The sequence below is a fragment of the Rattus norvegicus genome, chromosome 2 (genome assembly GCF_036323735.1).
Source record: "Rattus norvegicus strain BN/NHsdMcwi chromosome 2, GRCr8, whole genome shotgun sequence".
NCBI classification, from domain to species: Eukaryota; Metazoa; Chordata; class Mammalia; order Rodentia; family Muridae; genus Rattus; species Rattus norvegicus.
The window spans coordinates 21,125,147-21,141,967 of record NC_086020.1 but is presented as its reverse complement, the minus strand read 5'-3'; positions in this window follow the sequence as shown (position 1 = coordinate 21,141,967).

Below are 16,821 nucleotides of genomic sequence, written 5' to 3'. Positions count from 1 at the left end.
AAGCATGGTGCTCTAGATAACACTCGGGACTAAAAACACTGTAGCTCCCCCAAGCTCCCTTCCCACAGCTTTGTGTCCCTATCCTTTAAAAACATACGATTTCCCTTCAGGGATGGGGTTAAGATCCTAAAATCACCACCTCCTTGAGCAATCAGAAAGATATAGCTTTCATTCTTGAGTTTCTATCTCTGAAATCTCCCTAGACTCCCCGATTACCTGGAATTTAGTTTCTCGCTATGATTAAATGGAATCTTAAAAATTGTAGTACGTAGAATATGTTCCTTTTGCGTGTTCTCAACAAGGTCTGTTTAGCCTCAGCTTTCATCCAGAACCCAGCAGAACTGACTAACTCTCTGCACTGTGCTTAAACAGCTCTTCTTTACTATGCTATTCTCTTGAGAGTTGGACATATCCTATCTCTGATGCATTCTGCTAAATCTCTCTCTGATCTGTCACTTCGCCTGCCCCTCATTTAGAGATCATTTTAAAACATGGCTGTTTTCATCTACAAAATTATCCTACCTACATTGTTAGGGATTAAAGGTGTGTAACAAGTCTGGGTCTGTATTTCAACATGATCTTAACTTCGGATGTGATCCCTTGTGAGAGCTGCCTTGTCTCTAGATTAAAATTCCTCTATCAAGTTGAGTGAGAATCATTGAAATTGTTTGATGATGTGAGACTTCAGAATTCTTCTCCTAAGAGGATAGATTCTATCATTTAGTTAAGGTACTACAAAAATTCGGTCATAGGTTTGAGATACATGGCCTAGAATAAAGACTGCTTTAGGCTTCCCCTTCTTATGTTTACAATGAGCTTTTTGGGTAGTTTCAATCTTTAGGAAAGTTCATATTTGTCAGTAAAATTAATATTCCAAACTTTTCCACAGAAAAGACATTTCATAAGCAAAATCAGTATAGAGAAATTTGAATTCAGCAACATAGTGGCTCTATCACTATCACCCCAATGTTCTGGATTCTTGAATGAAAGACTCCCACGATAAGCAGCTCAATACCTTGGCCACTCCCCAATTCCATGTAATTTACACACACACTCCCCTCCGATATTCCTGAGATAATACTTTCTAAATCTGTTTTTCATCCTTGCTGCCCTTGACCTTCCTGGGTAGCCCTCCTGGAGTTGCATCCCCCCCAGTACCTACATATCAAATAACTTTCCCTTCTGCACTATTCAACCATGGTCTGTCTCCCATGCCTGCATCATGGCAGAATCCCTTTTTCCTTCCTTGATCCCTTCCTGGGAATCCTAAAAGCCGAACTCTGTTTCTCTGTCCAGCTATTGTCCGCCAGTAACTTCATTGATCGGTCAAAAATCAATTGGGTACACACTTTTTTTAGCCCTACATGAGAAACACTGCAAACAAGTTTTTGAGTAACATAGTTAGCATGAGAGCACAAGCTTCTACAGACACAGAAAAGATAGAATAAACCAGAGAATGAGAAAGAGCTTCAATATTAGAATATATTGTCAAAATTAGTATCAGGTTAAACAGAGCAATTCAGTCATAAGCTGAGAGATGACAGACTGAATCAGGCAATTTGGAGGCTATAAAGTCCATACCTCGGTTTAGGGATAGTTAGAACTGAGAAGTAAATGCTCAGCACAAGCAGAGTGTTTTCACAAATGGGGTACAGCTCTCATTTTTTTACTAAAAAAAGATACATCTACACATCAGGTAGTAATAAATAACACATTTAAGGAAGCAACAAAATGTGTTCCCTGAAGAGAAAATTAACAGAATGTAAAACAAACAAACAAAAAAATCACAGGACCAATCATTTCCAGAAAAAACGTCATAAGATTTTAAGAAGCGAAGATAAAATTGTAGCCAAGATGTTACTCACAATTGGCAGACACTGGCAAAAGGAAAATCAGTTTTCCCATTTGGCTAGGACTATTAGCCATACTCTATGGCAGACTGCTTGTTACCACTGTGTTCCATAGTTAGATAACACAAGCTGGACTCTATGTTTTCTCTTACTGTTCATAAATGGCAGAGAACATGCAATTGAATAGGGAGGGTGGTTCGGAAGATCTGAGAATAGTTGGGGGAGCAAAGAATATCATCAATGTATAAAGCATAAAATTCTTAAATAATGAATAAAATCATTCATATATATATGTATATATATATATATGAGTAAAGATATGGAAAGTCTTCACAGGACAGGCACCTGGATAAGCTTCGTAGGAAGGGCATGGAATCTGCACAAGGATTTTTGTGTAGTAACTAGCTCTACTCAAACATTCACTTAGAACCATAGACTTGTTTCAAGTTTTAGAACTTTATAACTATCAGTTTATAGGTTTATACTTTATAAAGCTATTAAATAAAGCTATTAATTCTAGTCACAGTTGGTAACTCCAGAAAAATTTGGCTTTCACTTGAGTATATATATATATATATATATATATATATATATATATTTCAAAATTGTTAGTATATGAATGATACAACATATTGTTCATTTTCAAAAATACTAAATACTGAATGGTAGCTATGCTTTATATAGACTTTACTGTCTAATTATATGGGACAAATACAATAGTAGCTAACCATATGTCATTTAAAGCATCCCAATGGCTACTAAAATTTCATATTATATGTTTACAATTGACTTCAAAGTGTGAGTACATGAGGAAGTAAACTATCACGCAAATACTTTCAAAAGTGGTGAGCATTGAAATATTCATGCAGAAGACTTACAAATTTTATTTAAGAAGGAATGTATTCTTTATGAGTTTCTAGTGCCAAGGACCAGCCACAGAGAGGGGTTATGAGAAAGGGGTTTCTGGGAGCAGCAAAAAAAATGGCTTTAAGTCAAATCTTGGATCTAAGCTCATGACCTGTGTTCTTGCTATTCTAAGAGATCTCTCTGTTCATGCCTTGCATGCCTGTGTGTATGCATGTGCATGTGCATGTGTGCGCATGTCCTTGTGAGTCTCTGTCCTCCAACAAGTTCTGTCTTTTTATCCAAAAATTTCTCTGGATAGCTCATCTCATGCAGAACACAGTTACTGTCTTATTTTACATATAAATCCAGTCATTTATTCCAAGTTTCCTTTTGATTAACTCAAGAATCAGCATCCCATGACATCAGTAATTTAATTCTTAGGAGATAGCAAGCATACATTTTTTCCTTTAAAAAATGATTTATTTTTATTGGATATTTTATGTATTTACATTTCAAATGTCAACCCCTTTCTCCCCATCTTCCATTCTCCCTCTCCTGTCTCCTTGCCTCTATGAAGATGCTTTCACAGAGATCTGCCTGCCATTGTTAAGCACAGACAATAAACTATTTGGGTGGGACCATGACCTGAAATTTCGATTTCTATCACACCTGGGCCTAGCCTAGCCCTGATCTCAGCTGACCTAGAATTTGGGAATCCGCTTGTCATTTTATCTTTCTGAGAAGGTAGCTTATTGTGAAGCTGCCTTTGTTCCTTTAGATTCATGAAGCACTTCATAATTCATAGTTTATCCCTACATTTTGCATCTTTAAGAAATTACATATATTTTGAACTCATGTATTTAGAAATTTTTCCATAGCCTTAAAGGCTGTCCTGAAGGTCTCACTATTTACCATTTTGTGGAGTCATAGCCACACCTTCAACTCCTGGATTCATTATGTCTCATTATTGTGGAGTCATTAACGTTAACAAAGAGGCCATTCCTCAGAGGGATGTGAAAAATATGTATATTATTACACAAAAAAGCCTTATGCCCACAGCAGCCATAGATACTAGTGGAGGATGACACTGGGCCCCTTTCCCAGGGCCAAGAACCATTTTACTCTATCGCCATTAGGGCCAAGATGTAGGCTAAGAAGTCTATAAGGATATTGTTGAAAGCAGACTCAGAAATGAGAAAGTGAAAAAGCTCCATGGATGGTTGAAGAACAATGAGCTCTAGAATGAAGCGAGCGCACACCTAATGATGAGAAAGAGTTGGGAACCAATCAAACTGCATCCTCATTTTATGGGAACTGGCATGAATTCCCAGAAGAATAAAAATCCATACTTAATGGTAAATATAAATAATTTTGCAATGCTGAATTTAAAAGATGTTTCATTGTTGTGAATGATATTTTGTTATTTGTGACACAGTTCCATTAGCACTCATACATTACTAAGATAACATCTTCCATTAGTGCAGACAGAGAATAAATTGTCGATAGAATTAATTTCTTTTTGCTCTTTTCTGTTAAATTTACTTATTAGGAGTATAAAGAATAACTAGTCCCTACTTAATTTTTAAGTGTAAATGATCATGTGCACTGGGTTTGTTTATTTCTCAAAATATAATACATATTTTATATCCTATTATTTTTAATTTATATGTTCATTAATGTACATATGTATTAATTTTATTCTGAAATATTTATTTCTAATGTTTGTGCCTTTAGAATTTGAAAAATATAAAAATAATTATTATTATGGGTATTCCATAAAATGTGTGCTTCCTTTTCAAATACTATTCAGCTTATTTATCTCTGAATGGTTAGTTTATAATTTTCTGATCATCCTTATAGAGTTACTTATTATAGGTACAAAAATATTCTCATTCTCTTCTTATACAACTGGCATTGTATTTACCTAGATGATTGTAATGTTTTAATATTTTAATATGTTCTTAGAAGTTTTGCCTATATGTAAGTCTAAGTATCATGTACATGCCTGGTACCTGGTAGGTCCATTAAGGTCATCAGATGCCCTAGAAATGGAGCTATGGATATTTTGAGTCATGATGTGGGTACTGGAAATTGAACTCATAGTCTCTCAATCAGCGAGTTTAACCATGGAGACTTTTCTCTATTCTGATATGTACAGATTTTGATGTTTTTTACTAGTATGTAACAGATTGTGATACATCACAATTCACAGTGTAAATCTAGCCCATCTGCTGTTTTCTCAGAAAAGAGATACTTCATCCTTAATGGCTGTTGACATATCACAATAGAAAAGAGAAGTGGTTGCTACAGACAGCTGATGCCATAAAGGAAAACTTTTGCTCTATGACCTTTACAAAGATATAAGCATGTTAATTGTCGATCTAAGTAATATTTGAGTCATTATATTTATAGTTAGGCATTTAGTGCTTTAAAAATTATAATAGCTCACTAAGGAAATAAGAAAATAGGTAATAGGAATTAAGATATCATCATAACTATAATGTTATATGATGTTCCTTTTAATCTACACAATAATATCTAGATTGTATAAACTAATGTACTTGGTGAACAGTGAACAAATAGCATTATTAGTACTAGTCTTCCTTCCCCAAATCTTATTTTAATTGATAATTATTCTAGTTATGAATACCTACCATTTGACTTGACATACAATTAAGCATACATCATCATATGTATAGATTTTTTCTTCAATATCTTTATATCTTTATTTTTTACTTCACAGTTTTGATACAGCCTACTTTCTTATGAGTATGAGATTTTATAATCATGTCTCACTTGCCACAATGAATTAGTAATAAGAACTTGTACCTACTTCTTAGAAAACATTTATTTTCTATGGATATTCTTTCAAGAAAAACAGGTAAAAATAATTTTACCTGAAACTTTGAATATTTAAATCTAAACAACTGCATGTGTTAATGTACTATTTCTTTCCTGACAGGTGTTACTCTTAGTGTTTGATTACATTTTTTTGGATGATGATTGAATAATTTAATTTTTTTCACATCTACTTATAAGGAATACTGTTCTAAAACTTCTTTCACTATTGTACACTACCCTCCCAAATCTGCCCTCCAAAGTTACTGTCTTTTTCAATTTCTCTTTAAATCACCTATACAGGATCATTCTTCTCTCATTCTCTTCTGTTTTCCAGATTTCTACAATTACCCAAGTTATGGATTCTCATAAGAAGCTTTCACTTAAGACCAACAGATAAAAGAAGACATTTGCTATTTGTCTCTTTCTGTCTATATTAATTAAATCATTATAATATTTCTAATTCTTTCCATTAGCAGGAAAGTTCATAGATTCACTTTTATTTATAGTTGAACAGTATTATGTGTACATACAGGAGCGGTTCTGATGCTAAGGTCTTGGTCCCCAATTGGTTCTTGATCTATCAGTAAAGTTGCCATGGGCCAATTGCTGGGCAGAAAGAATAGGCAGGACTTCTGGGTCCCTGCAGGCAAGCTGGCAAATGCAGGAAAGAGAGGAAAGAAAAGTTCACCATGCTTCAGAAAACAAAAACAAAAACAAACAAACAAACAACAAACAAACAAACAAAAAACCGCTGCCAACTAGTCATGTGAAATCTTGGGAGGGAGGGCCACAGGCCGCTTCTACAGGTAGGAGGTTGGGAATGTTGAGCTGGGACTAAAGATAACTGAGCAACTAAAATTGAGGACAGATTTAGGGTGCTGAGCTAAGATTATTGGAGGATGCATGGTAGCCAGGGAAGTTTAATAATAGCCAGCAATTGAGCCAAGAAGGCAAGTTGAAATTGAACAACTACGTGTGTCTGTGTTTTTCATCCTTGGATCTGATATCCTCTCAGAGGGGCTGGTAGGGTGGTCTGTTCTTGGAACTTTGGCAGAGTAACAAGGTCTACACACAACATGTACCTACCACATTTCCTTATCCATTGATCATTTGATACATAGGTTGTTTCAGTTTCCTAGCTACCAGAAAGGAATAGCGTCAATGAACATGATTGAGTAGGTTTTTGTGAGGTTTAATGTCTAGTCCTATGGACATATTTAGGCAGTGTCATGCCTAGGTAATAGGGTGGATTTATTTATAGCTCTTTGACAATTTTGCATAATGATTTCAAGAGTGCTGCTACTTGATTCTGACCTCATCAGTGGTGAATGATCATCTCCTTTTTCCATATTGTCTCCACAAACTGTTGTTTTTCTCTTAATCTGAAATTTGAAAGTTTTTTTAACTTGCATTTCCATAATTGTTAAAGGGTGATGAACACTACTTAGAATGTTTTTAGCCATTATTTTTGTTCTTTCTTTCTTTCTCCTTCTTTCTTTTTTCCTTCCTTCCTTCCTTTCTTCTTTTCTTTCTTTCTTCCTTCCTTCCTTCCTTTCTTTCTTTCCTTCTTTCTTTCTTTCTTTCTTTCTTTCTTTCTTTCTTTCTTTCTTCCTCCCTCCCTCCCTCCCTCCCTCCCTCCCTCCCTTCTTTCTTTCTTTCTTTCTTTCTTTCTTTCTTTCTTTCTTTCCTTCTTTCTTTCTTTCTTTTAAGAACTTTCTGTTCACAGCCAATACTGTTTTTAAATTTTCTTGTTTGTCTTCTTTAAATATATTCTGGATATTAGTCCTCAGAAAATTTTTAAATTTCAAGATATTCACCTACTCTGTTGATTTCTTCTTTACTCAACTAGTTGCGTAGAAAATCTTTCATTCCTGGATACTATTAATTAATCTTTGTTTCATAATCAACTTGATTCTAAATACTTGGTATGCATAGAGCAACTTTGTCTTTTCTGATTAGGAAATGCCCACTCTGTCTGTTTGCTTCTTTCCAGTGAGACTAGAGACCACAGGTTTCATCTTAGCTTGTGATATACACTATTATCAAATTGGCCTATAGCAGAATGAATACTTTACCTACCATACTTATCTCTTCTCACATCAGTGAAAAACAAACTATTACTCTTGTATTTGAGAACAAAAATAAGACTATAATTACAAAATACAAAGATATAAATACATTAATGAATATAATTATAAAATTGGATTTAGGCTTAGAATATGTTTAAAAACATTTAATTTTGAATAACTATTTTAATACAACACTACACTCTATTATTCAACTATACAACCATACCATCTCTGCCATAAATGGCAGAAATCATTAATTACACATGCCATAAAGACCTTCAACAGCAATGAAATAAATGAAAATAAATGGAATATTGATATTGATCATTTTGTTAGCTTAGAAATTTTATATCATTTGTGTTCCTGTATGTCTTACTTTTTATAAAATACTTTCTTGCATCTGGGTTTGTGTTTTTCACTTTATCTAATAGTAAAACAGCCAGTGAGGTTCTTTTCTACTTTAAGTTTATCATTCTTCGACTTTTTTTTACTTTTTATTCTTCTTACCTTGAATATAATTTTATCATCTTTCTACATAATAATTTTTAAATAAAGCATATTATATAGAATAAGATTTCATAGTTCAGAAAAATATATTCACACATGGAAATCTATTGGAGTTGCTGATAAGCAAAGATATGATGAGAGTTTGGGCTACTTTATCATCTATTGTGTCTAGCACTATAATATCTTAATAATTATTCTTATAACTTCAAATACTAATTCAAATGGATTCCTAAGAAAAAAATTTAAGTTAAATTAAGCAAATTTGTTGTCTGAATTTGATGTAAAACATAAACCAGCTTTCTAATAATTTTATTTGGATGCGTTAAAATTATATATTAATGTTAATTTTGATGAAATTAGATTTTTATTTTTAATATTCAGCCATTTATAGAAAGAAATAAACAGAAGTGAACTGGTTAATGTTATGTGATAGTATATTTTTGAAAAAATGAAAATGCTATTGTATACAGTGTAGTTTAGATCTCAGTAAAATACTGATTCTAAGTAATTCTCCAGTCTTGATATTTCAGTAAGATACTGAATGACCTTATAAAATAATTATATATTAATAGTCATATACTGTACACTAAGATAAAATAACTGTTTATGGAATAATTCATTTCCTCATACAACCAATTTTCTGATTAAGAGTCTAAGCAATAACAGTTCTGACAGCACTGAAGTTTTCTAGACTTTTGTCCAGGGTTCTTTATAGATGCATCCTTCTCACAGGATGGTTACAAATCACTTCTGAGCAATTGCCTGATATACAAGAAGAATTCATATTAATCTAATATACATTTCTCTTTGCTTAATTTGATGCATCTCTAAATATTCCTGATATTAAAATACGAGGTTAGTTCTTCAAATCTTATAAATGTAATATACTTTTGTAATGTCAAAAGGAAAGGATCATTAATCTTCCTGAGATTAGCAATTCATATGTAGAACAAGGACTGAAGTAGAAGCCAGTAGAAGTTTCTGCAACAGCAAAATAATCCCTACATCAAGGGGTTTATGCTTATATAATAAATTGGTATGTGTTATAATGTTAATACTGTACTTAAATTTAGAGAGATATCGTCAATGATTTAGAGAACTAGCAATTCAATTAGAATTAATTCGTATAATGAAAGTCAACAACTTCTGCTACAAGCTTTACTGACTGAAATCAAATTCAGGAAAACTGTTAGGTCTGTCTTCTATGCAATCCTCTGACTTATTGTTTTTGTTAGATCTTTTGGTTGGTTCACTACTCATATCAATGTCTTAGTTGCAGACTTACACAGAATGAAAAGATGACCTAATAGCTTGATAAGAGTTATTACATGAAAGTTTCAAATTAAATAATGGCAACGTGTCAAAATGCACTTTGATATTCCATAGTAAAAGAGTTATATATTTACAAAATGTATAGATTGACTATTTCTTCTAATTTTATTTAGTTGATACTTTTCTTAAATTGTGAAAAAAGAAATCTGTCTAAATATGTTAATCACAAATATTTAGTTAATTTATTTTACATGTTAGATATATTTTGAGCTGCTGTGCTTTATGGGAAATTATCACTGGCAACACTGTTGTAGAGTGAGACAGCCAGTTTAGTACAACCTAGTTTGAAATCTCAAAAAAAAATTGCCTTGAGTATAAAGTGAGGGCTACAATGTGTAATTAGGATCACCAACACCATTCCCTGTTAGTTGTGCTATTTTCCTGCAGTGGACGTCACATTAGAATATAAGTCAGGTACTTTACAATTGTTACTCAACAGATAACTTGCTCAACACTGCTTATGAATCTCAAAGAGCCTATTGAATAATAACCTCATCTACTATGCCATGATCCACTGTGGAAAGGCTGAAGAATTAAACCCTAACAAACCACGGCTTGTCCTGTTTGAGACTGTGATCTTGATTGGAGTGGCTGACATAAGTCAGCCTCTTGACAGAAAAATGGCATTTGTTTAATTTAAATAGCACTCTCCATGCTGCCTTTTGTCCTAAAGCACTATGAGGTTAATTGAGCATATATGAAAAATTAGCTCAGCTAAAATTTTCTGCTCTCTAAATCAGAATTTTTAATCTAGCATTCTCAATTTAAAGTCCTATTTTTTATCTGAGACTGAATTATGTAGAAATAAAAAGGAGAAAATGCTAATAATAATAACCCAGTTTAAACATTTTATTATTATGAATTTTAGCATACTCAAATTTAATAGACTTCAAATTCTAGCACTGGGAACATGACTTTCCTATCTAGCCTGTTTATGTCATTATATGGAGTGGGAAATGTGAGAGAGGTCTTATCAGCACCTTTTAATTTTCAGGTTTACTTATGACCTTCAAATCCATTCCACAGTAAATTTAGTCTCAGATTTCATGAATACACAGTGTCTTTCATTTTTACATAGATAACAATGCACCCCAGACTTTGTGTCTTTTAGCATAGTAATTAAGGCCACATCCTTTGTGCTTCCATATAGTAAGTAATTACAGAAGTGATTGGAGAGTTTCTGCAGATTAGTTTAATTTATCAAGCAGTGACTATTGCAGCATAAATGAGTAGAGGCACCCTTCAGCTAATCCAATCTATTCTCTACTAAAATCGTATACAAAGAATGGCTGGGATGACTTACTACAGTATAGTGAACCATACACCCTGTAACAAGGTGAAACTCTGAAAGGGAGACTGCCACATTAACCCAGGGACCTGAGTGGGGCACACAGAATCCTATTGTTCTACCTCTCTACAACTCCATTCTTTTCCTTCTAAAGTCTACTTTACATATGCTATTAGCACATGCCTTTCAGAAAAATTGAATATTTGTCAGGTGTCTCTCTTGAATAAGAATGGCGCTGTAAGATCATCTATTTGACTGCTTATTCACTAAGGAGTGGAACTCTGATAGAATTAGGATTAGGAGGTGTGGCATAGTTAGAGGAGGTGAGTCACTGGGGTTGGGGGAGTGGTCTCTGAGGTTTTACAAATCTGTACAAGACCCAGTCTCACTTTGCTTGCAGAGCTGAATGTAACTCTCGGTTACTTTTTCAGCAGCATACTTGTCACTTAGCTGCCATCACATTCTCTGTCATGATAATGAACTAACTTCAGAAATGGTAAGCAAGCTCTCTTTTGTAAATTTTGACTTGGTCCTGGAGTCTCCTCACAGAAATACAACTGCAGGGAAGATAGGCACTCCTTTGTTAACTCACTCTATTATACTGATACCACATACAAGAATAATTGTGATGCCTTATTACAGTCTATTGACTCACACACCCTGTAATGAAATATAGGTCTGAAAGGGTGTTTGCCACAGTAACTCAGGGATATGAATCCTATTGCACCAGCTCTCTACAGCCTCATTCTTGCCCTTCTATAGTCCTGTTTGGGTATATATTTAGTATATATCTTTAATACATATTGGGTACTACTTAGATATCCTTGTTTGTCAGAAGTACGGGATACATTGTAATCTCCAGCCTATAAGGTACTAATTCTTGAATGTTCAAAGAACAAAGAATAGCTTTTTTCTTGTGATCTAAATGTGTTATTCTTTCTTCAAATATACTTTAGCAGCTTCATCTATTATTTTCATATATATAAATATATGTGTATATATCTTACTATAAAAATTAATTATTTTAGGGGAAAAGATTTGTAAGTACACCATGGTTGACCCCTCGTCTTCTCTCTTTTCTTTAGTCCCAATATATAAAAGACTTAATTCTAGCAAATGGAGTTGTATTGTAAACATGACTAGTGAACAAACATGCTATTTAAGCTACAGAAAACTAAGGCTGGTAACATTAAATGTACTAACAGAGAAAGAACTAACAGGTTTCATGTGTTGTTAGAAATTATTCAGAAATAATATGTCTATCTGCAAGGACATGTCCAGTGCTTTAAAAATGTGTGGGTGTGAATTCAACTAAATTATTAAGTATATGGCAGCAATGAAGAATACTAGATGAGGGTGAAGATAAAGATACAAATATCTATAGAAATACAAATTCATAACACGAATTTCCTGATGGTTTTGAAGATAAAAAATACAAAAACTGTAAAAAGAGAAAGGAGACATGTTCTATATATTTCAGTAATTTTTACTGATTTTGTTAATACAACTTATTTTTCGGGTCAAAAATATCAAATCAGAATTACCCTTTCCTTTTTATTTAAACTAATTTTCTTGTTAAAACTTATTCTTTAAAATGTTTATATTGAAAGACCCCCCCCATGAGTCTTAACTCAGAGCTGCAACAGGTTTGAAGGAGCCCAGGCACGACCAGATACCTAGGGCCGAGTCACCGTTAAAACTAACAGATCATAAAAGGAAAGGAATGCAGAACAGACCAGGAGTACCGGATCTGACTCATAAGGCACCTGGCAGGAAGAGATAAGCCCCCAGCCCCCGACATTCAGGACGCCCCAGCCTGCACGTACTCTCTTACCACGTTGCAACCTCATTTGAATATATTCAAACCTGCCAATGTGTGTAGCTATACATTATTACCTCATCATGTGAAATAGTCAATCATATGTGAACATGTCTATGTGCCTCGTTTGAATCCACCAATCCCCATAACTATGCATCTGCTTCTGTACTCCCGCTTCTGCTTCCCCAAACCCTATAACAGCCCCATGCTGGAGCTGCTGGGTGCGCAAGTCCTCTGAAGAGACTGTGTGCCCACAGGTACTTGTGTTTTCCAATAAACCCTCTTGCTGATTGCATCCGAGTGGTCTCGGCTCGGTCATTGGGCGCTTGGGTCTCCTCCTGAGGGAAAGGTCCTCTCCGGAGGTCTTTCATTATATGTGTTCAATGTATCATGACTGTGACTATCGAGATTCCCTCCTGCCAACTTTGTGCAACTCCCTACCAAGCACAACTCCCTCTCAAATTTATGTGTTGTTTTTTATTTTATTTTTTAAATTAGAATGTAAATGGTACTGCCTATGTATGCATTAGTCAGGTCATCCACAAAGGCAACCTACCAGTAGTTACTTAACTAAGGAAAGCTGTTTTCTTTCTCCCATCAAGTTCCAGTAGCCCAAACATCTAAGGAATGTTGTATAGCAACTGGTATATTTTGCCTAGTTGCAGGAATGGGAAACTGAAAACCTGCTTCCACCATATCTTAGCAACATGATTGATAAAGAAAACAGAATGCAGTGAGCTAAAAGTTATAAAATCTTTGCTTATGTAAAGACAGATGAAAAATATTCACAGAAGTAGATAGAGGTCCCAAAATATTGCAGGTTCCTCTAGAGAGTAGATTAGATGAGGGGAATTACTGGTTTCTTCTTTACTGCAGCATAATGACTTTGTTGAAAGGACACAGGAGACAAATACAGAGTTAACAAATCTCTCATTAATTTAACCAGTATATTGAGTTTGACATGGAAAGGTTTTTTTGAAGAAATTTCTTGTATTGCATAACAATTATTCTTAAACCCTTGTCAATTTTATGTTCCAAGACAAATGTCCCATTGTATGTGGCCAAAATATGGTTCAATAACACCTAAGGTTATCTTTCCCTGAGCATATTTATATTTCTGTAAATATGTGACAAAGATAATTTTTATTTATATTTCTAAAAAATTATAATTAAAATAAAGTTGATTGTATATTATGGACTTGGTATATTTTCTAAGTAAATATATTTACACTTAGGTACAATCATTAATGTATTATAATTTGTCATTAGTGATTTGGTATAATTGCAGAGTAGATATTTATATAGTAAAACAATGGTGTATGTTTGGATAATATTACAGAAGAAATATATTTTCAAGAAAAAAGTTCAGATCAACATGAAATATTGATGACTAAAAATGAATATAAGAATTCATTTAAGAATATAAACCATACCCAGGAAAACTAGAAGTTGACAGGAATAAAGAACAATTAAAACCAGAAGTTTAAGTAGAAGTGAGCAGAAGGAAAGCACTCGTGCACACACACACACACACACACACACACACACACACACACACACACACATTGAAACATTGGGATGAAATTATTCAAACTTCATTAATTGTCAAGTGACTTCAGTGTTTTATTTTATTGATGATTAGGGAAGTATAAGAAAAACACCTTTTTTGGGCATGAGTAGTTTTAAAGCTTTGGAATGATTACATACGTACAGAAAGAAAACACATCTGCTTTACAGAGAATTACATTTTCAAAATGACGGTGATGTCAGAACACAGGCAAGTCTTCGGAATAGAGAGTTCCCACATTCTTAAATGATAATAATAATTTTCTATGGCTCTTTTGACAGAGGTGTCTCTGTTAGAGATTTTTGTTTCAGACATCGACACCAAAACTATAGCAGAACCAAAGATCCTAGAGGAACATTTTCCAGATGTGATATTAACCAATTACATTTACAGATAAAGGTCTAGAATCTTCAATACTAGTATATGCTAAGTGGTAATTATATATAATATAAAATAATAATAATTTGCATGTAATTATATGCCCCCTCTAAGCATTAACTGTGTTTCTTTCATCATAAGTTTATTCCTTCCAAACAAAATATGAAAGATCAAATTAGTTGGGAAATAAAGTATCATATATGTTTAATACACACTTTGGAAGTGATGAGATTATTAATGTTCTGCTAGCTTGATCTTGTTGAGGTTTTTATAAGTAGCTACAGTTGCTATGAGTTTGTGTATACAATAGTTATGTAATATCCATAATGGAGCATACCACAGTATTCTTCTCACCAGTTTGTTCCTGTGGTATTTCCATATCATCCTTCAAAATATTCCTTTATCTTTATAGGAGAGAAGGTGGCATACATGTATACAAATTTCAAAAATAATATGTAGAAATCATGAATTTTGCATCACCTATTAAACAAACTAATATATTAATTTTACTTACTACATATGTATATATACTATCTTAGTTAACTATTTCAAGGTAAGAGAATGCCAATGGTATTTTAGGAAAAAAGAAGAAAATATTCCACAAATTCAATGAAGCTTCACATAATGTAGTATGCTATTTGGACATCAATAAGAGAAGATTGGAAGATGATTTAATGATGAAGTGCATTTAAAAGTGAAAAGACTGTTTCAAGAAATAATGCAGGAAAAATTGTGCTACAAGAGAAATACAATATCTGTACCATGAAAAATGAAATCAATCTGTATGTGTTTCATATTATTTCCTAATGAGAAAATGTAGACCATTTTTCATAATTTAAAATCGGGATATTGATAATTATTGATAATTATTTAAAATTTAATTACCTAGTAATCAGAAAAAGAAAAATAATTAAATATTTGCCAAACTTATAGCACAAAACACTATTATTTCAAAAAATATTTTCCATGTATAGAAGACATGTAAATACTATCTCCAACATTAGCAAAATATACTTAATAAAGCTTAAGATAAATTCAAATTAAAACAAATTCTAGCATCTCTCTTCACTGGGCCAACAAGCCTACACAGGACCAAATGCCTCCCCTCTCATTGATGCCAGATATGGCAGATCTTTGCAACAAATATACCAGGAGCCATGGATCCCCCCGCCCCATGTATACACTTTGGTTGTTGGTTTAGTCCCTAAAGGAGCTCTGAGGGATCCAGTTAGTTGACATTTTTGTTCTTCCTATGGTGTTAAAATCCCCCATCAGCTCCTTCAATCCTTTCACTAACAGTTGCATTGGTGTCTCCTGAGCTCATTTAGTTAGTTGGCTGTAAGTATCTATATCTGTCTTAGTCAGATGCTGGCAGAGCCTCTCAGAGGACAGCTATACCAGGCTCCTGTGTTCATGTACTTCTTAGCATTAGCAATAGTGATGGGGGGTTTGGTTTATGTAGATGGTCTTTCCTTCTCTCTCTCTCTCTCTCTCTCTCTCTCTCTCTCTCTCTCTTTCTCTCTCTCTCTCTGTCTCTCTCTCTTGTCCCTGCATTGCATTTTATTAGAGGGAACAATCCTGGGTTAAAGATGTTGAGAAGGGTGGGTGGCTCCCTTCACTGGGACGCCATATTTATCTACTGGAGGTGGTCTTTTCAGGTTCTTTCTCCCCTGCTGTTGAGTATTGCATCTAAAGTCATCCCCATTGTGTCCTGGGAGACCCTCACATACTTCAGTTTCTACAGGTCCCCCCACTGCTTCATATATCTCTTCATTCTTATGGTCCTCAGAAATTCTCTTCTAGTCCCCCTCTGAATGCAACCCTGAGTTTTGAGAGTTTTGCTGGATATAGTAGCTGGGCTGGCATTTGTGTTCTCATAGGACCTGTGTGACATTTGACTAGGATCTTCTGGCTTTCATAGCCTCTGGTGAGAAGACTGGTCTCATTCTGATTGGTCTACCTTTAAATGCTACTTGACTTTTTCCCTTATTGGTTTTAATATTCTTTCTTTGTTTTGTGTATTTGTTGTTTTGGCTATTCTGTGATGGTAGGAATTCCTTTTCAGGTCCAATCTATTTGAAATTCTGTAGGCTTCTTGTATGTTTATGGGCATCTCTTTCTTTATGTTAGGAAAGTTTTCATCTATAATTTTATTGAAGATATTTACTGGTCCTTTAACTTGTGAGTCTTTGCTCTCTTCTTAATCTATTATCCTTAGGTTTGATCCTCTCATTATGTCCTGTGTTTCCTGTATGTTTTGGGCTAGGAACTTTTTGCATTTTACATTATCTTTGACAGTTGTGTAAATGTTTTTTATGGTATCT